We start from the raw sequence: 25,708 nt of genomic DNA on the forward strand, positions 1-25,708 counted from the left end.
AGGGATTGCCTACGGGCAGCGGGTGCCCGAGCCCTTAGGAAGGGAATCCACGCGATGGCACCCAGGTTCCCCGGGCTCCTTTGGCGGAGGCACCGACCTACCACAGGTGGCTTGGACGGAGGATTTGCACCAAGGCAGGAGAGCCCCAGGGGAGAGCCAGGAGGGAGGGTGAGGGGAGTTGGGAAGAGTGCGGGAACCTATGAGGATGGATATATGCATTTTTAGAAATTTATGTAATCATGGGCTTTTGGGCAGGTAAATGAAAGAATTCTGATTAATCCTGAGTACAGATCATAAGCGCTTGGAGGACTTGTTTGTAGTTCAACATCTATGGAGAACAGTAGCTTTCCAGATGACACAAATTCTAAATAAAATGTAACTTGGATAAAACTTGGTTTGGGTACATGTAAAAGACACATCAAAATCTGACTTCCAAGGCTTTCAAAGGGAATACACATCGGTTACACTGAAGGCTTTTTTTGAGCAGAGCCAAAGAGGGAACGCGGTGTGGCACACAGGGGAGCCTTTCTAAACCACCCTTCCCCATCTCCCCTCTCAGCATTTGTTCGTCACTTAGTAGCAGTGTTTGCACACATTTAGGGGCTGTGCTCTAGGTGCAGAGATGGCAAGCAACACCCTGATGGTCCTGCCCCAAGAGGTTCTCGTGAGGGAGGCAGGCACACAGTGGCTAGTTTGTGTCAGGTATAGCCACTTTTGATTAGGAAAGTGGGTAGAGCTCTGTGTTGTTTACAGTGTGATCTGAATGACAGGAAGAATCCTGCCTCACAGAGTTGAGAGAGAGCCTTCCAGTCAGTGGGACCAGCTTGTGCAAAGGCCCTGAGGTGGAAAGGAACCTGGCAGGTTTTAGAATTAAAGATCAGTGTGGCTGAGTGTGAGGAACAAGAGGACTGGGGAACAATGTAGGGTGTGGGGAGATGGCAGCAGCCAGGTCACAGAGGATATTACACCCAGATAAAGGGTCTGACCTTCCCTCCAGGCAAGTGGGATAGCCATCATAAGGGGGTTTGAGCAGTGGAGTGGTGGAATCCGACTTGTAAGAGAGCATCCTAGGCTCTGGTGGGGAACGGACTTGGGGGGTTGGCATGGAAGCAGTGAGATCAGGCAGGTTATTGCAGAAACAAGTCATGAGACCGTGCTGGCTCTGGCTGGGGTGCTCAGAACAGAGAGGAGGTCGAGAGTTTAATTCATAGGGAAACACAGGGAGGTTTCATTAAAATACACAACTGGGCCCCACCCCTAGAGTGTCTGACTCAGCAGGTCTGGGGTGGGGCCTGAGCATTTGTGTTTCTAGCATGTTCCCTGGGGATGCTGAAGCAGCTGTTCCAGGGCACTTCTAGGAAGGGCGCTGGTGTTCACAATTAAGAAGAGCTGGGGGAAGCACGTACGGGGCAGCTGAGTGGAGTTTCCAGGCACGCTGCATGTCCACTGGAGACATGGCTATTGTGGATCCATGTAGACAATGGCAGCATTGGGGATCCATGCAAAACCCAACTTAACAGCTGTCAGCGGACCCAAGGGCACAGAGAAAGCTTGGTTTGGTCCTGTGTCACAAGGCTCCCAAATGAACATACACTCACTCATGTTTTACGTTATGATACGATGTTTAGAGGTTGTGTATTTCACTTTTTGTGATTGCTTATATTAACCCAGATTTTGAGTTATCTAACCTACTTCATGTCCCAAGATTAGATTTTAGGACTTGAACTGTTCTTAAGTATTTTGTAGCAAGTCACCACAAGATCCTTCTCTCCCATGCCAGAGGCCACCTCAGTCCTTTGTTCTCTCTCCATAAATTCATTTTGCCTATTTTAGAATTCCATATAAATGGAATCATACAATATTTACCCTCTAGTGACTAAGTTTTTTAAAAAATTGTTGTTCTCCATAATATTTTTGAGATTCATCCACATTCTCAAGAGTATGAGATATTTCTTCATACTGTGGTGTGGTGCCATTTTATTGTATGAATATATTACACTTTGTTCACCCATTTATTTGTTGATGGATATGCAAGTCGTTTCCAGTTTGAGGCTTTTACAAACAATATTTTTTGTGTACATAATTTAAAACATTAAAGGAGGGTTTTATCTCAAATGTATATATACTTGTTTATTACTTAGATTTGCTGATGTGGGGCTGTATAAAAAAGGCATCATGTTGTGTGTCAACTTCTGGGGCTTTTTTTCCCACTTATCATTTCGTCTCCAGGATTAATTGATGTTTAGACATGCAATTGATTTTTTAATGTAGTTCTTACAGGCAGACATCTTGCTAAACTATCTCACTATTTTTAAAAAATCTATGTATCCTTTTGAGTTTTATATAAAGAAAATCATACGATCCAAGGAAAATAAAAATGTCTTGTTTATCCTTGCTGATCCATAATGCTTTGGATATATTTTTCTTGTTACTGCATTCTCTAGAATGTCAGTAAACTTGGAAAAAAAGCCATGGTGGTTGCCATCCATGTCTTGCTCCTGATCTTAAAGGGAGCACTTCCAACATTTTTATATTTATACCATTTGTTTATATTCTCAGTCAGATTAAGGAGGTTTTATTCTAATCCTAGTTTGCTGAACGTTGTACTTTTTATTTTCTTGAATTGAAATGAGTAGGAAATTTTATCAGTACTTTTTCTGTACCCATTGAGATCAAATGTTTTTTCTCATTTAGTCTGTTATTGGGCTGAATGACTACCCAGAACTGTCCAAACTCAAGGTTAAGGTCTGGCAGACTTCTCACGCCAGTCACGAGTTCAGGGGTCCCCAGGGCCACCCTCTCTCAGTCCAGCTGGCTGCAAATTTAGGCTTCCTAACTCCCTCAAGTTCCTAGAATGACTGACAGAGCTCAGGCAAGTCCTAAACCATTTCAGTTTTATGATAGCAAAAGGATACAAAAAAGAAACAGCCAAGGAAGAGATGAGTAAGGCAGAATCAGGAACTGGGAGAGTTCCAGGCCCAAAGCTTCTGTGTCCTGGGGGAGCGTTACCTCGCAGCACCAATGTGTGGCAATATGCAAAGTGTTGCCAACCCAGGTAGCTCGTCTAAGCTCTGTGCCCAGAATTTGACTGAAGTTTCATTGTACAGGAATGATTGGTTGAATTATTGCCAATCAGTCAATTGCCAATTGGTTGAATGATTGGTTGACTTCAACTTCCAGCAACAGCCTTCCCACTCCCCGATCTGCCACTCAGGTTGGGCTGATTTCAAGGGGCCCTTTCAACCCCTCTACTCTCTAATCACGGGGGCAGGCCAGTTTCCACCTGAGTCACCTTATCAGTATAAACTCTCAGGTGTGGCCCCAGGGAACCACCATGAATAACAAAGACGCTCCTATTACTCAGGGAATATCAGAAGTATAGACCAGACCACCCAGGAGCTGGGACGAAGACCAGATCTGTCTTTGGGTAAAGTTGGTTCTTCACTACGCAGTGACATTCACAGCTCTTCCGAAGTCAGTCTAGCCTTGCATTCCTGGAAAAACACATTATCTTAAAATATATATACATATATATATATATATATATATGTGTGTGTATATATATATATATATATAAATACACTTCCAATTGTAAAATAAATAAGTAACCGGGATGTAATGTATAGCATAAGGAATATAGTCAAAATATTGTAACAACTTGGTATGGTGATAGCTGGTACCTAGAATTATCATGTATATAAATGTTGAATCACTGTGTTGTACACCTGAAACTAATGTAATACTGTGTGTCAACTACCCTTCAATAAAAAATAATTATCCAGGAAAAAAAAAAAAAGAAAAAAAAAAAGAAAAATACATTATCTTTTAAAAACATGGATGGATCCATTTTGCTAATTTGAGAAAGGATGCACTGATGTTTATGAATGAGATTGACTTACAACTTCCAATTTTCTTACCGATTTTTAAAATTAAGATTATATTGAGCTCATAGAATGAGTTGGAGAGTGTTCTCTTTCTTGCTGTGTGCTAGAACTTTTATTAGATGGGAATGACTGCTCCCATGAAAATTTGAGGAATTCATCTGTAAAACTATCTGAGCCTGGAGTTTTGCTGTGTCAGGAGTTTTAATACTGTTTCCATTTAATTGTAGGACTTTCTGTTTCTTCATGGATCAGCATTAATTATGTTTTTATAACAATTTGCCTATTTCATCTAATTATCAAACATATCAGCATAAAATGTTTATATTATCTTCTTAGTCTCTGCTCTATTTGTAGTTAAATACCCTTTGCTGGATTTGTGATTAAACATTTATGCCTTTTCTCTTTTCTTGATCCATATCACCAGAGGTTGGTCTATTTTATTAGTCTGTCCAAAGGACTAGCATTTGGCTTTGTCGGTTCTTCTGTGTGACATTTCTACCCCCGACTCACTATATGCCTGCTCTTGTCTTTATTATAAGATCCATCTCTTTGGATTTATGTTGTATTTTCCCCCTAGCTTTTTTAGTTGGAGTTAGCTCATTAATTTTCAGCCTTTATTCTTATAAATCTAATTATTTAAGGCTATGCATTCCCTTTAAGTGCAGCTCTCACTATAATCCACGAGCATGTGTTTTCTTAATTATCATTCTAACTATTTCTAAATTTTCATTGTAACTTTTTTGAGCCAGGAATTTTTAGAATTCTGTTTTTTAAATTCTAACACATGAAAACTTCTCATCTTTTTGTTATTGGTTTCTGCTTAATTCCATTGTGTTTAAAGAATGTGGAGGATATGATACTTACTTTTTTGAAATTTGTTGAGGTGTAGAAGCAGGAACTTTATCAAGGATAAACTGTTGTCCTTTATGACCTAATAGGTGACTAATTTTTGTGACTTTCCATATGTGCTTTAAAAAAATGGATATTCTTTCATGGTGACACCCAGGATTTTACATTTGTCCATTAGATCAAGGTTGTAATTCACATTGTCCAGATATATACTGAGTGTTTTTTGCTGCTTGGCTTTCCAATAATTGAGAAAGAAGTGTTGGGAGATTTGTCCATTTATCCTTGTGTTTCTATCACTTTTTGATTTGTACGTGTAAGACAATTTTATTAGGTGCATATACCTTTACAATTCTCATGTCTTTGTGGTTAGTTGAAAATTTTATCTTTATATAGTAACCTTTTCTGTCTTAAAGTCTATTTTTTGTGATGTTGCTACTGCTATGTTGGTTCTCCTTTGGTTAGTATTTTCCTGGTATATCTTTTTCCTTCCTTTAACGCTCAACTTTTCCATCCTTTTACTTTTAGGTATCTCCCAAACAGAATCTCTCCCAGTATGGTAATGTATGCCTTTTAACTCATGGGTTTAATCCATTTATATTTGGGAGGATTATGAGTGTTGTGATAACTAGGTCTCTACCATCCTAAAGAGGGGTGCTGGAGAATTTGAGTCCCAACGTCATCTATCTTTGCCAGAAATGCTGGTAACCAGACAGTACAGGTATGTTGATTGTTCTGTTTCTCAGTAGTGCCTCTGCTAAGCTTTGTGTCTTGAGAAAATGTTATTTTCTGATGAGTATAGGGTTGAAACCAAATCCTTGGGAAATCAGTGTATCTACATAATTTCTCAAAGCTTTTCTCAGGCAACTCTTAGAGGCAGCAGCGTGTTTAGAGTTGGGCAGAATTTGTTCCTAATCTTTGCTCTGCCGCTTTTCTAACTTTGTGATTTGCAGCACATTCCTTAACGTCTCTGAGTCTGTCTCTTCATCTGGAAATCAAGATCGGAACGTTCACACCTGCCTCCCCGGGTTTTTCACACGTGAACGGAACTGCCCGGTGTGCAGCAGGGGCTCAGTAAGGGGCTCAGATGCTGTTTCTCCTCCTCCTTCTCCTCAGGGCCACGGCCTTGATGATGTCAAGGACATTTTGTAAATACTACAAATAAGCCATGTCATTGTGGTTCTTACTTACTAAAATCACTTTGTTTCCTGACTTAGGTTATTTGTGTCAACCAAAAGAGAGGCGTGTGCTGTTCTGGCTGACACAAGCTTTGCCAAACAGTGACTGCTTCCTTTCAGCGGCCTATTGTGTGTTGGTCATGATGTCAGTCTACACTGGCATGGATTTCAGGTGATTACCGAGCTTTCAGAAGCTTCTTGTTTGCATATCTGTTTGAGGGCAGTTAGAGTATGACTGAGGTAATAGGACTGCCTTCTCAGGAATGCAGAGATCAAAACACAGATCTGGGGTGGTGCCAGAAAGAATAAAAGGTTCTGGATGTGTAAGAGGAGAAAGCCAAAACATTCAAAGCTTATTTATCTTGTACAGATGAGGAACTTTGAAATGTTCTCTTTTCCAGACTCCACTGGCCAATCAGATACTGATAAAACAGATTATCAATAATCTGTCACAGATCTTGTCTTGCTACTTGTGCTTCATTTTTATCACGATCAAATATTTCAAGTGTCTGTAAGTGTTGGAGTTAAATAGTGTTTATGTGATTGGCAATTTGGCCAGAAGGTATTTGAGTATCACTCTGTGCTCAGCATTTTTTTTCCGTGTATGCTCTCCAATGGTGTGGAATCTAGTATGGAATCTTAAGAGGAAATCTGAGATAGAGGAAGTGTGAAAATGCCTGCCAAAACCAGGCCATAAGTGTGGGTTCTTCACGCGTGTCACAGTGGGGCTAAGTTGGAAACTTGGGTAATCAGGAAAGATTTATTAGAGAGGCTGATAGCACACAGAATCTTGTACCAGTGATGACCGCTACTTTTTGGCTGTGTGATCTTGGGTAAGCTGCTTCACCTCTCTGGGCCTCACTTTCTTCAACTGTGAATAGAGGATGGAGACGCCTTCTTTATAGGGTAGTTGTAAGGATTAAATGAGTCAGTGTATGTAAAGCACTTGCTCCGTCTAGAACTTTGCAACCCAGGTGCAGGGCTTACAGGTTTCAGATGGGGGATGGACTTACTGATCTGTTTACCCAAGGTGCCCAGACCATTGCCTTTTCTACAAGGGCCACGGTAGGACAAAGCCTGATGGACAGACACTCTTAGGTCTGGTTCTCGGGCCTGAGGGTGTGGGTATCTCGGCAGATGAAATGCATCAGTCCAGGGGACAAGGCCACCATTTAGAGATTGTATTTGGTCTGTTGACATCGGACGTTTTTGAGCTTTTGTTTGGTCTGTTGGCAGCAAAAGTATTTGACATTTGTGAGCACAGCTAAGACCAAAGGCAACTCAAGTGATTTTTGCCTCTTCTGTTATCAAGAGTTGGAATATAATTTGAATCAAAATGTGAAAAATGATTCTATAGCGCAAACATTTGTAGGAGGGGCTAAATTCCTGCTCCCTCCAACTCTCAGATAGATCAAAAGCTGCCACATCTTAAGACGTGTGATTCTGTGGAACCGCTGGCTCCAAGCTGCCCTGTCACAGGACCAGTGGTGCTGGGGATTTGGGGGTTTGGACTGCATGAGCTCAGTTGAACAAGAAGGCAGAACGTCACTCACTGGAAGGTGGGCACAGACACATAGGTTCTTTACGCTATCTTTGTGACTGTTTGACCATTTCCATAATTAAAAGTTTTTAAACATTTGCTCAGAGAATTAAAGGACTATTACATGGACTAGAGAATGATATGGAATTACGGTTAACTGTTAATTATGTTACTACACAATTTTCTAAATAATACAGAAGGTCTCTGTGCTCCAATCCCTTGCTTCTTCTTGTCTGATTTCTCTCCTTTATTTCGAGAACACAGTTCATTAAAAGCAATAAATCACGAGTTAAGCTTCCTTAGTATCAATTAATAATAATAACAGAAGCAGCAACAGCTAATATTTGCACACTTAGACTTTCCATAAGATGGGTATGTTTGTAAGCACTTGGCAAGTAATATCCCACCAAGTTTTCACCGCAACCCAGTGCTTTTTGGTTTGGGCTTTGGATGGGGAGCCATGCCTACCTCAACATCATTTCCGGCATCCTTGACCTTATATTGTGATTGCAAAGGCTACCACTGTAACTAGGCAGCTTGGTCAGTATTATAAATAAGACCATCAATTAGGATGAAAGTGTTAATATTGGTGTATTCTCTTTCAAAGTATAGGTAAGTATTTTATATGCTCCTTGGAGAAAATATCTTCTATGTGCTCTTTATCTTAAAATTCTCAGCTGAAGAATGAATGCTTTTTATAATAATGAATATTATTGTGAGAAAAAAATGGTACAATAGTTGATGGTGAGAGATGTTAATTTGATGTGCAAAAATAAAATATAAATAGATAGTTCATTTAAATCCTTTTAGGTGATGAGTCTTTCCAGATAAGCCCCATTTGGGAAGTCTTAGTACCTTGTAGGATGAATTAGCAAAGCTTCACAAAGTGAAAGAGCCTCCAAACTCTTGTATGTTATGTTAATGAGAAATTGTCTCTGTCCCGATACAGTACAGAATATAAAGACTGTGAAAAGACAATTAATTTGTAAGGGAAAAGTGAGAAACATTAAACTAGTTTGCTCTTCCATCATCAGTTGAAAGCAAACACTTATTTAACATTGTAATGGTACCTGTGAGAGTGATACAGTTGACAGCACTGAGAAACGTTTTCCATATTATAATGTTAAACCTCTAAAACATGACTATCAAAATGTAAAAGTTCCAATTCTTGAGTATTTAAAATAAAATTTCAAATGTTCCATTACATCCTGGAAGTTTATTTTGTGGGAATTACTTATCTTAGGTCAAATGTTGGCTTTAACTGTTGGGCATTCAAACATTTGGCCCAACCATCTATTCATTGGACCTCTGGTAGTTAACTTTCTTTAAAAGAGGAATGGAATTTAACATTATTTTAAAAAGTACACAATTCAGTAGAGAACTATAAGACAGTAGTTATAGAAGAAAAATTAATTATTCAAATATGGGATAAGGAAGAATTTAACTACATCTGCGGTAGAAAGATAGAGAACATGGGATCAGGGAAACAGTTGACATAAAAACAGTTGGCATACAACAGCAACTAGTATGATTTGTTGGGTAAATCCTGCTCTATGTATCACATCAATGAAGCATTTATGAAATGTTTTACCCAGTAAGTATAAAACTGATCATAAAAACAGTTTTGAGTTCTTTTTTTTTTTTTTTTTTAGTGAACAGTTAAATGAGCAATAAAAAGTTGATTAAGAGGTATTTTTATTACTTTTTCAAGAATGTAAGGGTTTTTAATGGAAGAATATAACCATGTTCTCCATATCTACAGAGGTCTGAAAAAGAGCAAAGGCTTTTAAGTAAAATGCTTTGCTTTGAAGGAAGATTTGAGAGATTTGAAGCCTCCCCAAAGCAGTCAATCCAAAGATACTCAGTGAATTCAGATTATTTGCCACGCACTGTGTTACCACAGGGGGCAAAGGGCAAATGGACATAGCCTCTGATGACAAAGCAGAGAGGACTCCCACCTACAGGCCTTGGACTTGGGGCCTATGTGCTTATCTCAGCCATACCAAAACACTGGGGACCTGAAAAACTGTATTAGCTACTAAATATAGAAAAAAAAGTCTGAAAAAAAGGCATGCTTTAATCTCTATGAACTGTAGCATCATATCAATAGTGTTAGTGTGTAGTTTATAATTAATGAAATCTCATCACACTGGAAAGTTAGGTCAGATATTTTCTTCCTTGGCCCAAACTCGTAAGTTTGCATGATGATTGCTAAGAAAGTCATAGCCTTTCATAAGTTAGTTATTTGTAGTTTAGTAATCTCAAAATCAAAACTATAGAAGTTGTTTCAAATGTTCTCATGGAAAGTACAGTTAATGTGGGGGTTGGTGCAGTTTAATATGTCTGACCCAATATGAGGTGGGGCCCCCATCTATAAAGTCCTTGGACCTGAGGATTTTTTTTAAAAAACAGTCCTGGAACAGATAAGAGATTCATTTTGTTTCCCGATTACACAAATGCATAATCTCTGCATACTTCAGAAAATACTAGAGGGTACACAAGTAGAAATTTAAGATAATCCCCAACACAGATTATTTTTTATTATAACCTTCCTGTGAGTGCAAATTGGTCCATAAATAGATTTTTAAAAAGAAGGAGGAGAAAAAGAGATGAGATCATATAATAGGCATGGTTCTATTTATTATTTTTCATGCAACATTTAATGGTAGATTTCACTCTGTGTCAACAAATACGATAACTTTAAATGCCGGCCTCGTATTCCATGGGAAGGCATTCCAATAATCAGGTAATTAACCTATACTGTTGGGCCCTGCACCTGCTTTCAGGTTTTGCTATTACATACAGCACTGCAGTGACCCATCTTATACTTCTGTGGGTATCTTTGTGCATTTGTCCCTTGATTTCTTCTGTAAGTTAAAATGCTGGCCTTTCTATGATCGGCATTTCAGGAAACTGGGTGAGGTGGGGCCCCATGCAGAGGTCCATTGAGGAGGAGGGAATCAGATATGTGGATAATTCTGGACATACCTCTGACCTGTGTCCTTAAAGACATCCCTGTGGATGATTAGGACAGCCCACAGGACAAGGCTGGACCTGAGAATCTCTGAGATTACTTCCTCCTCTGTGACTGCTGAGTCTGCAAAGGCAGGCGGCACAGAGCCCACTAAGCCAGTTCTGAGCAGAGCGTCCGATGAGACCGGATCATCGCTCAAGCACTGTCCTGTGGCCAAGACACTATTTCTTCTGCTGGAACTGTGTATAGCCTGTGTATGTCCTCATTTCAAAAGGGAACAGAAAACTTGGGAATTAATGAGAAAGATGCATTGCACCTGGACAAACAACTCAAAGCAAATGGTCCGTGGAACAGAGACCCGTCACACTGTGTTCATATAGAAAGGCCCAGGTGTTGTTCAGAGAATTGCAATGAACTGTTCACCAGCTCTGAGAAATGCACAGGAGGAAATTGGTTAAAATTGCAGTAGGAAGTTTACATTATAGCACAAAGAAAAAATCCACCCACAATAAGTGGTCCTTGATGGTAAGATTGTGGCTCTGGGAATACGTAGATGTTTTGGTACCTGTTCCCCAGGACGTAGAGACGCAGCATGTACATCTTGTGTGGGCTCAAACCACAGTGCTTTGAGGTTCAGATAGATCAAAACCTCTGTGAACCCTGTTTATGAACCAGAATCTCAGCTGAACCCTCAGATGACGACAGATATCTGAATATTTGCCTGAGCAAACTTGGCTTAGGCGTTCTGCCCATGTTTGGTGTCGCTTCTCGAAAAGGCCACTTTGGCATTTATTAGCATTACATCATCCTCTCTTTTACAAGCTGAAATTATGAAATATCAAGAGAGAAGGAATTAAATATATGGGACCCGTGGTTGTCATCCGTTTAGCTCCGATGACCTTACTTAAGATGATGACAGGGAAAAGGCTTATTCACCCAGCCCTTTCCTTGTTTGGACAGCGGCTGGGCCATTAGAGTTGTTTTTGAAGTGACTAGAAATAGAATCAATGGCTGTTTGCTGTGATATCAAAATATCTTTCTCGAGCTGGAAAAAGAGAAAACTGAGAGGTAGCAAGTGATTTAGGGAATACGTTTTAAACTGGGTTAAACTTTGGAACATTTGCGGAAATAAATACATAATAAAGTATAATACATAAATTTAAAAAATAAATTCTAAAAGCAATGCTGTAATTTAAAATATCCTTTCTTAAGAAATATCCATACCTAGAAACATACGTGGCAAATACGTGTATGTTTTACATACAAAGCCTTTAGTTCCCTGGAGCAGGTCTCAGCAGAGCCGGTGGGTGATCCTAAGGGCTATTGCCTGTGACCTGGGGCACACCTGTGAGCTAGACAGCCAACCCTGGGGTCTCGTCCTTTTATCATCATTTATCATCACCCCAAATCTATAAAGTGAGCATGAGAATGTCTTCAGGTATGATTAAATTACTCAGAAATAAGGAACAACGGTTAGCCCGGAGGTACCCATGACATCCCGCTGCCATGCGCCCAGCACATGCAAGGCACCACGGAGCCAGCTGTCGGGCCTGAGGTAGGACCCCCCCTGCTTCCGGGGACTTTGGATAAAGCTGGCAGCTAAAAGAAATATACTCGTGAACAAAATCAGAGATGAGAAAGAGGTGAATTGGTTCAGAGCGTATTCTTCAGTCACAGGAGAGCAGCAGCATTACAGGAAAACTGGGCAGATGTGGCTGGATTGAGGGCGCAGAGCAGACCAGGGAAGTGAGCCCCAGTGGTGATCCTGGGGGAGGAGGAGGGAGTTTGAACCTGAAAAGGAGAGTGGGGGGATGGGTCAGAGAAAGAAAAATGTGGCCAGACGGCAACAGGGACACAGAAGGAGAGGCAGGAGCGGGAGCCTAGGGGGCAGGCGGGCTGGGGGCAAGGGTCGGGGTTGCAGGTGACCGTGGGGCGTCCGAGGGGCATCCTGTGCCGAGCGATGCTAAACCCAGGATCGTGTGCTTGACGGAGCTGGGGATAAGGATTTAGGAGCCTTCACCCAGAAATGAAAAGCTGGCGTCAGGAGAGTGGGTGAGTGCACCCAAGGGCGAGAGGGCCCCAAGGGCCCAGACTGCGCCCTCCTCCCCGCCCCCTCCCCTTCCCTGTTTCCATCCTTCTCCCCTTTGCTTCGCTCTGCCTCCACAGTCGGTCAGCCTAAAGTATTTGATGGGGATTGTTTGGTTTTTCAAAGATCTTGCAGTGTGTATCCCGCTGTTTAAGCTCATATGTTTTTGGTGACTTATTTTGGAAGAATTTCAGATGTGCTGACAAGCTGCAAGCACCCTGTGGGGAGCTCCGTCCACGCGCCCTGACCTGCTGTTCCCGCTCCAGCAGGCGGTTGCCACCGCACCCCACTCATTGAGCCATTCTCTCTCTCTCTCTCTTACCCTCTTCACACAAGTGCACATACACATGCACACACATGCACTCACACCCATGTGCGCCCATGTTTTTTCTGAGCCATTTGAGAGTAAGTAGGCACTATGCCCTATATACTTTGGTATGTATTTCTGCCAACTAAGATGTTCTCCTACACAACCGCAACACAATTATAAAAACTTGACATGGCAGAAGCCATTATCCAGTCCACAGCCCATATTCAAATTTCATCAGCTATCCCAATTTTGTTGTAGCTTGTCTCCGGGGCCTCGCACCTAGTCCAGAACGGCAGAGGTGGAGCACTTCAGGCTCTGTCCAGATGGGCCCCCGTCTCCGCCCTAGGGCAGTGTCACCTCCCCGGATTGTCCCCAACCCCACGACTCCACACAGTGGCACAGCGTTTTTGTTAACATTCCACTGGGGCCTGGGGCAGATGGGTCTGATCTGAGAGCTGAGGGAGTCCGCATGTGTGCAGCCCGCGTGTGTGTGTCCATGCGCTGCGGGAAGGGGGCCCTCGGGACTGACCGCAGGTCGGGAGGGACACCACTGTTGTCACCATCGTCTCGGCTTCCATGATCTGAATGCTTGGCGAGGGTGACTTCCCACTCTGCAGACTGTGGAGAGGCGCCTTCGCTGCTGAGGCTGGGGGCGAGTCCCTCCCTGTTGGGCTGTTCTGGGGCCAGATCAGAGGCCCCCCAGAGTGGGAGCTGGGGGCTTGGTGAGGAGGAACAGGACGGGGAGAAAAGGCTCTGCCTGGAGGGCTGGCTGGCTGGGGTCTCCCAGGAGGTCCGTGGCTTGGGAGCGGGGGGCACAGAGGGGCTTGGGAACAAGCAGGGGCCCCAGGCTGGGGCAGCACCAGGAGGCAGAGCCGAGGTTCCTGGTGGAGAGGGGGTCGGGGTGCCCAGGACAGCCTCCCACACAGGGGCTGAGTCAGTGCCCCTTGTTGACTCAGGAGGGAGCTCAGGCTGTTGGTAAACCAGGAGTGGCTGTGACCTGGGAGGCAGGGAAGGAGCTAGAGGCTCAAGGCCAGAGCGTTCGGATGGTCCAGGTGCAGAGGAGGGAGGAGGGACGCAGGAGGCAGAGCACGTGGACGGAGTGGCCAGAGAAGCAGGTGCTGTGCTCTCCAGAGGCCAAGCGTCAGTGCCACAGAGGGCAGGCCCCAGAGTCACACTGTTTGCTGGCCGGGGACAGGGCCACAGTACGCAGCAGGAGGCTGTTGCATGCCCTTGTTTTGGTTGCCAAAATTGAAGGATAAAGGACCCACCTGGAGTGAGGAGATGGACCTGCACTTAGCGAACAACTAAATGTGGGGAATGCAAACTGATCAAACACCGCATTTCCTTTCTGGGCCGGCCACCAGCCCTGATGTTGGCGGGGTTGGAGGGGGGTGCGGGCTGATGCCATGGGATGCCCCTGGATCCCAGGGAACCGTCCTGCCTAGAAGTTACCCTCTGGGTCGTCTTGATTGTCCCTGGGGACCCAGACGTGGAGCAACCGCACGGACTTCTGAGCATTGATGTCTCAGCTGAGCCGGCTTGGAGAGGAAAACCCGGACCCCTGTCCTGGGTGTTTGTTTCGGTTCTGCCCTGGCAGAGGCATCGGGGAAGTTTTACCTTCCAAAACCTCTGAGCTTTTTACAGCACCCACTGGATGGGGGAGGGGGAGTGGTCCTAAAAAGGGCTTTAATTTTAGGCCCAGGGAGGGAGTTTAATTGGGTTGTCCCGTGGGGTTGCAGGTGACAGAGGGCAGTTTGGCAGAAAGCTTCAGTGAGCACGGGGAGCTGTAGGGCCTTGTGGGGCCACATGCCCATGTGGAGAGGGCCCCTCTGCACAGGGCTCTGCTGTTGGGAGGGCAGGGCTGCATTTGACCTTGGGAAGAGCATGGAGGGTCACTGGGTCAAGTCCCCCAGGAGCTCCCCAGAGCTGAGATCCTTAGGCCCGCGGGACCCCAGCCTTGCCCAGCAGAGCAGGTGGGCAGAATGGAGCGCCGCTGCATGGACCAAGGAGGGGGCCCTTCCTTTGGCTCTGATCCTTGGAGGAGCTCTAGGAGGAGCCCACTTGCTGAACAGTGGCTGCCGGGCTACCCACCCTGATCTGTCCCATTCACAGCCAGGCGATCTTTGACTCAGACACAGTGTGACTGTCCTTGCACCTAGCGCTGGACCGATTCACTCCTGCTCTGCCCTAAAGCAGCTGTGTGGCATCCGTGCACCAGTCCTGAGTTTCAATGGAAAAACCCTTGAAATGTTCAAGTCATTTTTTTCTAACATTTAAACTGTTTCCTGCATTTCTGTTTTTTTATTATGAAATTGCAAACATGCACAAAAATAGACTAATACCCATCAACTTTATAGTTAGCTACCAACTCACGAGCAATCTTGTTTCAACTGTACCCTCTACTTCCTCCTCCTCTGTTATTATTTTAAACATGCAAATTATCTAATGAAGTCTGGTATGAAGAAGGGTACACAAATCATAAGTCGATAGCTTGATGAACTTTTGCATCCTCTTGTGTCATTGTGAAGCAACTCTGTCATATTATTTCACCTATATATTCCATCCTTAGGTGTATTTTAATTGTGAAATCACGAAACATTAGACTCCCCAACTTATATTAAGCCTAGGTTCGGCAGCATTAGGTATATTCACAGTGTTCTACAATAGAGGTCCAGAACGCTTTTATCTTGCCTTGAGGAACAATTTCAAATTGTTTCTAACAGGAGCCATTGGAGAACTAAGCTGTCAGATCTCAGAAGAGATGCATGCACTCATCTTATGTCACAGTGCATGACACGGAAGGCAGGCAAGGGACACATGGGTCATGATTTTATACCTGACGCCAGAAAGGCTCTGTAAACAGGAGGTCTGCGGTGTGTCGCTGCCTCCTGGGGCACACTCCCTGGATGCTCAGTGATTACAGGGTACACAGCACATATTAAATGGGGTGAGGTCACGGCTCTGCAGCCCTGTGACTGTCACCTTGACACATGGGGAGTGGTTTTCATGGCAGCCTGGCAGCTCTGGTCAGAAAAGAATGGAGAAAGTTTGATGCATTTCTAAAGGAAGCAGAGAATTTGGAACTTCTGTCCCTTTTCCAGTTTAACTCAAAAGTTTTGGACTTCACCCGAGGCCATGCTTAGCTGTGGGCTAGGGGCTGTGGGAACTGCCGCTGGGCAGGGGACTGTAATTCCTCAATACAATTCTATCATTATTATTTACATTCAATGTCCTCTCTTTCAAGGATATTTTTTTGACATTTGCCTCCTGGCAGAGCTGGGGCCAATGCGTGGGAGCTGCAGGGAGGTGGCTTTGGCTGACCACAAGGAGGAATTTTCTTAGAGCAGTCTGAAAACGGACCGGCTTGCCTTAGAAGACAGCATGTCTCCAGCCTGGATCAGGTCCTCATGAGGTCCCATCAGGGGGGCATTGCCAGGCCCTCTGGGAGATGTGTGCAGAAATCAATGGTAGCATCCCCTTCTGAGTACCTACTATGTGCCAGGCAGTGCTCTTTTATGTGGACTAACTCATTTTGTCTTAAAACAGTCCTATGAGACAGGGGCTGTTAACACCTCCCTTTTACAGATGAGGAAACTGAGGCACACAGAGGCTTAGTGACCTGCCTGAGCTGATGAGGCTGGGAGGTGAGGGACGCAGGGTCACAAGCCATGTGGTCTGACTCTCCTGCTTGTTGCCTCTGTGTCCTGTGACACAGATCTGTTCATCAGGTGTCCAGGGAGTTGCATGCCCCGCCTCGGTGACCAGCTGCGTGCGCTAAAAGGAGTTTAAGAGGCGGTTGACTCAGCGTAAAACGTTTGTCTAGAAGTCAGGAGGGCTGCTGGATTCCAGAGTCGAGGCACCATCAGTCAACAAGTGGGGCTGGGCTTGCTCAGGACCGTGGGCTAACGACACGTGAAAGTCCCGGCGCACGGCTCCCAGGCCTGGTATGCTGTCTGTTGGCTCTGCCCCCCGGCACCCCAGGTCTGTGAACCAGCTCCTTGCCGTGTTCCTGCAAGCATCTCCTCCAGTTTCAGGAATCCATCCCAGCCTTCTCCCCGAGGCCGAGTTCCTGCCTTGGATGTGTGCCCAGGCCCAGTTTCTCTGACAAGGCCTCAGAGGGAGGGGCCCGAAAGCCAGCCCTGAAATCCCAGCTTGGAGGTGGGAGAAGCCGCTGACACTTCTAATCTGCGTTTTCCATGGCACAGGTGGGAATAGGATGCCTGTTTCCTAAGACTGTGGTGCAGATCAAAGCAGGCTAACTGGAGACATCGCAGAGCACACAGCGATTCTCCATAGACAGTGCGTGACTTCCCACCCTCCCCGTCACAGTCCAGGGTCTTGTCCTGAGCGCAAGCCCTTTGGCATCGGACCTGTAAGAGTGTCTTCTACAAAACAGCCCGTTTCAACCGGGCTGAGGGAGAATGCTCTTACGTCATCATGTGCCCTGTCGTGGAAGCAGTGAGCAGGGCTCTTGCGTGGGCTGCAGGGGATTGAGCTGATTCCTTTGGACAAAGACCTGAGTCACAGAGAGCTCGCTACCACTTAGCTCCAGGACTAGAATGTCCCTAAAACTCCTTCTAGCTCTAAAATGTCTGTGATGACCAAGAGACAGAGCAAACTGTAGCAGAGTAAAAATGCCTTCTGCAGGGGCCAAGAAAAAGGGCAGAAGTACTTGGCCTCCCAGTTTAGCCCCGCATCATTGAAAGTCTGGCCTGGTTTCCTTCTGTGTCTATTTCACGAGGGCCCTCGGGTAGACCGTTTACCAATGCTCCCACAATGGATTCCCATCAGGTGAGTTGGCCTAGAGGCTGCAACTTTACAGGCTTCCCTCAGGCCTAGCCATCTTAAGCATTTAAGTGACAATTAGCTACAGGTAAAGTACTTCTCAAGCATTTCCTTGCAATAGTTCTATAAAATGGGTTAAAATAATTTTCCTGGTTTTGCAGTTGGAAAACTGATGGACAGGAAGGCCCAATCATTTTTGCAGAGTGGGTTCACTGGGGGAGAGGTATTGATCCTGAAGCTAGCCAGAGCCTAGCTAAGCAAGCCTTGGGGGTCTTTGCCAGTCATGTCTTTGAAGAGAAGAGAATGGCTTCTTGCTTTCCATCACATTTTTGCCCCAGTTGCTGCATCTGCTGCAAGATTAGAGAAGATTCCTGAGGGCTGAAATTGAAGCCTCTGTATTCTCTTTTTCTTTCAAGACATCTTGGACCTGCAGCCACGCCATCAGAGTAAAGGAAGAAATCCCTTAGCTGCTAATGTCACCGTTTTAGGAAACAGTTTGGACCAGAAGGAATACAGTGTGGATGCCTTTAACCATCTTAAGTATCCGTTGTTGTGGTGCAATCTTTAATGCCTTCACTAATTTTTCTGGTGATTAACTGCCCCCACCCCCCCATATTCTTTTCCCATTGCTGCCTGGCCCTTTTCCTGGGCCAGCCTGACAATCTGTAATAACAGGATTTCTGAAATCCCAACTATCCCAAATTATGGCTTTGCTTACTGGGGCCCATGGAGCTGTTTAGAACTTTGGTCTCTGGCATGTAACAAGCCAAAGAGTGGCAACACTCTGTTGAGGAAGGGTAGTTCATCACATTGGATCAGGACGCCAGACAGGAACATCAATACTCTGAATTTCACCAAGACCCCTCTCCAAGTACAGGCATAAAAACAGTCTGAAGCATAGGAAATATTTGTCAAGATATGGAAATCTCACAAGCCAACATTGCAGGTCCCCCTGTGTGTACTATCTCAAATTTTAAAATTTATTGCCCATTTGATAAAGGGATAATACTGCTTCTTAGAATTTTTGTCCCATTTTAGGGAAAGGTAACTTTAGGGAATTTTGAATATGAGCCTCCTTCTCCTTATGGGAGGAAAATTGTCTGGCACAGATTTGGGTAAAGAAAAAGGTGTTGAATATTAGATGTGGGTTTGGATGGGCCAAATCGCTCATTTCCAGCCAGGAAAGGTTCCAATGGAAGCAGTAGGATTGTAGTGCTCTGAAGAACTCCGCGCTGGGGAAATTTGCATCTCTTTTTATATCTCTTGCTGGGATATTTTATAATATCCAGGACATGGAGCAGGTGGATTTTTCCTCTGTGGGTGACTGTGGACTCATGTGATGCTATAGAAGGAGTAATTTCAACCAGCAATCTAGAACTTTCTTAGAGCTTTCCTGAACATATTTCTGTGGTCTTTTGGCCAATAATAACAATGTAGGCTCCAGTGTACACAAACCTCATTCAGCTCTCAGTCAGCAGTCCATGGTAGGACTGCTAGGATGTTAGCTCATATTTAGAATATGATGATAAATTAAACCTTATGTTTTCAATCCATTTCCCAATAACAAAAATTTATAAGCAGCACAGTTATGGTACATTGTCATGAAGAGGGCTTTAGTAATATATGTTGCTGATTTATACATCACCTTCTTTATTCTACTCAACCCAGGGCAGGAGCAATGTTTACCAAGCCCAAGATCCATGAAATTTCTCTCAGATCAATCTGGATCACAGACCAGCACTTCTAACATGGATCCTTTTTCATTGGTTCCCACCACCAATACAAAAGTTTCTTTGTTGCTGGGAAACGGGAGGATATTATATCTACCACCTAGATTTTCACAAGCAGAAAATGGGCCTTATCATGAACTCGGAATCCTAAAATAGTTTAGAGACAGGAAAGACCTAGAAAATCATGTTGCCTAATCTCTGTTCGAAGTGAGGAAGTCGGAGGTGGACCCTGCGTGACCACGCGTGAGGCTCCCAGCACACCTCCCCGCCACCCCTCCCCCGACCACACACACTCCATCATCCCATGGACCTTCGCCTACAAACTGTAAGGTCAGGGGTGAAATTATTAAGAAGTTGGAGGCTGTGAATCGCAGAGCATTAAACCCTGCAGGCGGCTGCTCTCTGGGCAAAGGGCCCCGTACATCCGCCCCACTGCAGGCCCAGCAAGCAGGGCCTGGGCGGCAGTGAGCCACCCTCGGGACCTCTGCGGGGGCTCCAGGTCAGTGGGGGACGCGGGCCTGAGTGTCGGCCCTTCTTCCTGCAGCCTTTGGCTACAGGCTGTCCTGGGGGGTCTGGTCCCCGCTTGTCCATCGGGACTCTGTCTCAGCTGGTGTCCGAAGAATTCTCAGGTTAAAAGGTGAACGATGCCGTTTCTCAGAGCTGATTCTCCCTAGAAGGGGGCCTCTTCTGAGAGCGGTGGGAAAGGGGCTGCGAATGTGCCTCCCCCGGCATCAGTCTTTCGTTGGTAAACACGAGCTCCGCCATTCAGGGCCGCATCTTCGGACGGCACGGGCTGTCTTGCTCTGCCTTCTGAACCGCAGTTGGCCTCTGACCTCCCCGCCCTGTGCTGGGCTCAGCTGGAGTTTAACACTCAGCTCTGGTGGAGTGGTGGGATGTAACCCTCAGAGACCCCGTGGGCCAAGACTCCAGGCCATGAAGCTTTGAGAGGGTGAGCCACACGTCTGAAAACACCGCTGGGTAATAAATGCTCCCTAGGGAGGGAATCATGGTGTTTGCTTATTTACCAAGCGGTTCTAGGCACTTTACAAAAACAGGAAGTAGTTTCCTCCGATCACAGCCCTAGGAGGTGGGCGTTTTATTACTCCCTGTCTTCAGATGCGCGAGTGAAGCCGGAGAGGTTACCTAATGAGCCCCAGGCCTCACAGCCAGATTGGGGAGCTGGAGCATCGCCAGCCTGTGCACCTCCGTGAGCCCAGCCATCAGCCTCCACTCCGCCGCCTCACGGTCACATCCTGGGGGCTGCAGGCCCCACCACGGGCGGCGGCTGCGAGTAGAGCTGTCTTATTGGTGCCACATGGACAAGAGCGTTTTGAGTCACAGGGCAGGGCGTTTCTGTGACAGGTGAAGATGAGATCCCCGGGCTGCCCGCTGCTGACGGCAAGGGCGCCCACCTGCTTCCTGCCGGGCTTCTCATCACAAACTAATTTATTTTTGGTGAGAATCTCATGGATCCTTAAGGGCTGGGGCTGCCCTCCCTTACTTTTGGTGGATTTGGGAAGCAGCCTTGGGAAATCAGTTTTCTCTCTTCCAGGTGAGTAAATAAATATGTGTTTGGAAACAGGAGTTCATAAATAAAGCCCGAGGTGGAGGCGGTGTCCACCTCTCAGCACTGCTGTCGGCCTTGGAACAGGACGACCAGCAGGCTGGCAGGACGGGGTGCATGCGGACGGTGAGTCAGAGGAGGCCTCTGACAAGGCCAGAGCCGTGCGGCGCAGGCTGGCGACCAGTCCTGGCTCACAAATCATTAGCCCCGTGGCCGGGCGCCCAGAGGTGGGTGGAAAGGAACAGGTGGCCGCTCTCTGGAACATCATAAAACCCCTGCAAAGCATTTACTTCGTTGTCAGGGACAGGTGCCAAATTCTTGCCCTTGATACAATTTTCCAGGTCTTTCTACCAGAAAAAGGTTTACTTTGGAGATTAAGGATGGAGGAAATACGAAGACCAGGAAGGAATAGCCAAGGTGGACTAAAACTCAAGATCTCTGAGAGAGAAGAGAAGGATGTTGCAGGAGCCTGTTCTAAACGTGGAGCTCCCCCAGCCCCTGGATTCTGCAAAGCAATTACTCAGAACCATGACTGAATTCAGCGAGTTCGGGCTGGTACATCTGGGTGGCTAAGAATTTACATGAACACAAGGACTTAGAGCCCCCTTATTTCAGTTCTGAAAAGCTGTTCTGTGTCTACTTGGTTCTTTCTGCATGGCCAGTGCCACAGCAGCCCCCAGATTTGGGGACACGGGGGACACTCTGTCTTAGCAACAGGAACTAATTGCTCTTCCGCCAGCCTGTCCCCCTTAGCACTGCTCAGCTCAGCAGTTGATCTGTGGAAAGCCAAGGGAACAGTGAGTCATCCACCTCCTTTTCAACCAAGACCTATTTCTGGGAATGTGAAGAACACTTGAGTGAGCGACGTGACATTCCTTAGCTTGTAGCAGTAAGGCAACTCCCACTTCCTTTCTAGACACGTTGCATCATCTCTGAGCAGGACGAAACAGATTTACGTGAAACTTACATGCCTTTAGGAAAGAAAGGCCCGCGCACATGTCTGAGCCCCACCCCTCTCTTTACAGTACAGCTCGATTACCCTGCCCCAGGGGGAGAGTGGGCAAGCATTATTAGCAACTGCTCTCTTGCCTTTTCATGGATAAGAAAGACGTACGTTGTGTGTGTTCTGTGCTCATCTCATAGTCATGAAAAATAGCAACATGACGTCAGGACACGCATGTGTCACCATGGGCGCGTGGGCACACATCGGTGCATCAGCTCTGGTGAGGGCTGTTGCAGTGTTTTTCTTTGCCCTGTCATCTCAGAATAAGTCACAGGAGAGGTAAATGGCCTCTGCAGAATCTTTGGCCTGTGGGCACCCTTTCGTACATCTAAATCCCACAGGAATGTTATTTATTAACAGTGCAGTTAACAAACACTGAAGGTTTGCGGCTGGAAACTGGGGGCAGAGGGGTGGGTGCAGTTGTGAACAAAAAGAGTATGTGCTGCCCAGTAGGGCAGTGTCACGGTGGAGACTGGACCCTCCCAATAATGCAGTGGAGGGCACACAAATGTGGGGCACAGGGTGGGGCTTGGACTCCACTGGAGAGGACTAGGAGGACACTTCCAAGCGGGGTGTGCGAGCTGGACTGGGAGACTGCTGGCACCCTGGGAAACGGTGGTCTGTCCAGATGGTGGGGCCATCACAAAGAGGGGTGGGAAAGGGCAGGGGACAGAGAGATGGGGACAGCTGGGGGCCAGGATGGTTGGGGAGCAGGTGGGAAAATGACCAGGCTGGAAGCAGACGCGGGGCCGTGGAAACCGTGCCAGCACAGTCCAGGCTTTAGTTCATAGGTGCTCGGGAGCCATTAAGAGTCTTGGGCGGAGTGACATGCTCCAGACCTGCCACGGGAAGGTCATCCTGGAGGCCCTCTGGAGCTTGGCCTCCGGAAAGGCTGAAGGTGGGAACGGGTCAGGAGGCCTGTCGGGGCTGCGAGTGGGCTGGGGCTGCTCTGGAACCACAGCAGAGGCGAGGGAGATGGCGGCATGGCGAGGGTGAGGGCAGCGAGGGTGATGGCAGCGGTGCTAATGCAGCCCCCTTGGAGATGCCAAGCACTCCCCATTCTCCTTTGCCTAAGGGGCAGGCCTGCTGTCACCCCATCTTACTGTTGGGGAAACGGGCAAGAAACTGCTCATGGTCACACAGCATGTAAACAGCCTGGATGGGATTTTAACTGAGGTCTGTCTAACTCCAGGCACACCCAGTACGGTGGGGCTAACAGAATGGCTGAAAACACAGTTAATTGGTGGGAGGGGGAGGGAGGTGTTCTAGTGGCTTCTGCCTGGGTGCCTGGGACCAACGACGGTGGTGCATATGGGCCAGGCAGGTGGAGAGGAGGCGCTTGTAACCAGGTTGTCTAGAACCAAATGAAAACCTGACACCCACAATAGCATGGGGGGTATTGACGGTCTGTGATTGGAGCTATAGGAATGAGGTGCCTGGAAAAGACTGGGGCCAGAGGTGCCCACCTGGTACATGGGGAAGATGTTTGTTTTATCACCAGCATAGGAAAGCAAGGTGCAAAGGGAATTGCAGGAACACACCTTGAGAATCTGTGCTGTTTGTTATGCATCGTTATGACAACCTGTGACATGCGGAAACGGGAGCTCAGAGATATTCAGGAACTCACCTAAATCCACACAGCTAGTAACGGATTCACCTAAGAGGGTTATAAACCTGCAAACTGGAATGGTAGGAGCCTTGCACTTCCTTTATTTGCTTATCTGCATTCTCTCTATAGTTACTATCAATTCTTTTTGTAATAGGAAAAAATTTTTTTATAAAGCAAAGAAGGTTTGAAAGTATAAACAGACTTTTTGGAAGACAGTTTGCTGACCTTCACAAAAGCTGAAAATCTGGCATATTCTTTGATGCAGCAATTCCATTTTTAGAAGATAATCAAAGAAGCAACCAGAGACATATGTATAAAGATGTCAAAGCAGGAAATTCAAGAAAACTTGGAAATGCCTTAAATGTCCCAAAAGCAGGAATTGAGATGAATTTTGACTCAGCCATATGGTTGAATTCAATACTAGGTAGCATCAGAAGGGACCATATGGATTGACATGGGTATGTAAAGATGGTTCATGATGTATTAATACATGAGGAAAATGCACTATAAAATATCACCTACCAAGTAATATTTTGGTAAAAAGTACATTTATAAGAATACATTCAACTATTCAACTTTTTTGAGAAGTAGCAGTGCAAATAATTGTTAGTAGTTATATCAATACATCATAATTAATATTAATAAATTATAATCAACAAAATATTTTTTAAATTCAGGTATCATTGATATACAATATTATAATGGTTTCACATGAGCAACATTGCAGTTATTACATTCACCCATATTATCAAGTTCCCCCTACCCCACTGCAGTCACTGTCCATCAGCGTAGTAAGATACTATAGAGTTATTATTTGTCTTCTCTGTGCTATACTACCTTCCCCGTGAGCCCTCTGCATTATGTCTGCTAATCACAATACCCCTTAATCCCCTTCTCCCTTCCTTCCCACTGATCCTCCCCAACCCCTTCCCTTTGGTAACCCCTAGGCCCTTCTTGGAGTCTGTGAGTCTGCTGCTGTTTTGTTCCTTTAGTTTTGCTTCATTGTTATACTCCACAAGTGAGGGAAATCATTTGGTACTTGTCTCTCTCCACCTGGCTTATTTCACTGAGCATAATACCCTCTAGCTCCATCCATGTTGTTGCAAATGGTAGGATTTATTTTCTTATGGCTGAATAATATTCCATTGTGTATATGTACCACCTCTTCTTTATCCATTCATCTACTGATGGACACCTAGGTTGCTTCCGTATCTTGGCTATTGTAAATAGTGCTGCAGTAAACATGGGGGTGCATATGTCTTTTTGAATCGAGATCTTGTTTCCTTTGGGTAAATTCCTAGGAGTGGAATTCCTGGGTCAAATGGTATTTCTACTTTTAGTTTTTTGAGGAACCTCCATACTGCTTCCCACAGTGGTTGAACTAATGTACATTCCCACCAGCAGTGCAGGAGGGTCCCTTTGGAAGAGGCCGCAGTGAGCGTGTGTGACGGGGAGGAAACCCAACCAATTAGCAGGTGACACTTGACGGGTGAGTGAAGTTGGAAGGGTACACACCACAATGCCTTGTGACTTAAATTTTTCTTTCTAATTACCTGTATTTTCTAGGTTTTTTTTTTTCTACAGTAAAAATGGGTTACTTGGGGAGAAGTACTTACTTTTAAATGGAAAGGGAGGAAATAAATGCAGAAGTAAGAAAAAGTGGAGCATGTGTAAGTTCATGGAAGAGAGACCTACCTAGAGAGTGGACAGTACAGCTGCCTCTGAAACCCAACAGGAGGAAGCCTGAGATGTGGAAAGGAGGAAGCCACTCACGGCCTTACATCTCCTTTGGAAAACATTTGTTTATTATCTCCTGCCACCTTCCTCTCAGCCCCAGCCCCAGCCCCCTCTGTCCTCTGCCTCTCCTTGGATGTCATTACCTGGATATGCCACGGGTGGTTCCAACTCAGCATACCACAGTCAGGCTGCCTCCTCCCTCGCCCGTACCTCCAACTCCCAAATGTTCAGACAGGCCAACACCAGACTCATTCACCCCCACTCTCCATGCTCTTGGGCTCTACCACCACCCATCCCATTCTAGATTCTTCCTTCTGTCTCCCCAAGCTCCCGTAAATGATCTTTCAAATGACCCTTTGACCAAGCTCTCCTCTGTAATCCAGGCTACAGCCTTCCTCATCTCTTATCTAGAACAGATCACTGCCACCCTATCTGCAGTGCACTCCTACCGGAACCCCTCCT

The 25,708-nt window shown here is 45.7% G+C and overlaps 2 long non-coding RNA genes across 2 annotated transcripts in view; both read left to right on the forward strand.

Annotated features, from left to right (window-relative positions):
• Nucleotides 1-25,708, forward strand: part of LOC130683292 (uncharacterized) — a 145,296-nt gene that overhangs the window by 94,785 nt on the left and 24,803 nt on the right. The gene's annotated exons all lie outside the window — the stretch shown is intronic.
• On the forward strand, nt 22,884-24,172 carry LOC130683293 (uncharacterized). Its single transcript, XR_008996872.1, has 2 exons — nt 22,884-23,589; nt 23,775-24,172. It is a non-coding gene; the product is annotated as an uncharacterized LOC130683293 (long non-coding RNA).

Source organism: Manis pentadactyla, chromosome 4 (genome assembly GCF_030020395.1).
Source record: "Manis pentadactyla isolate mManPen7 chromosome 4, mManPen7.hap1, whole genome shotgun sequence".
NCBI lineage: Eukaryota > Metazoa > Chordata > Mammalia > Pholidota > Manidae > Manis > Manis pentadactyla.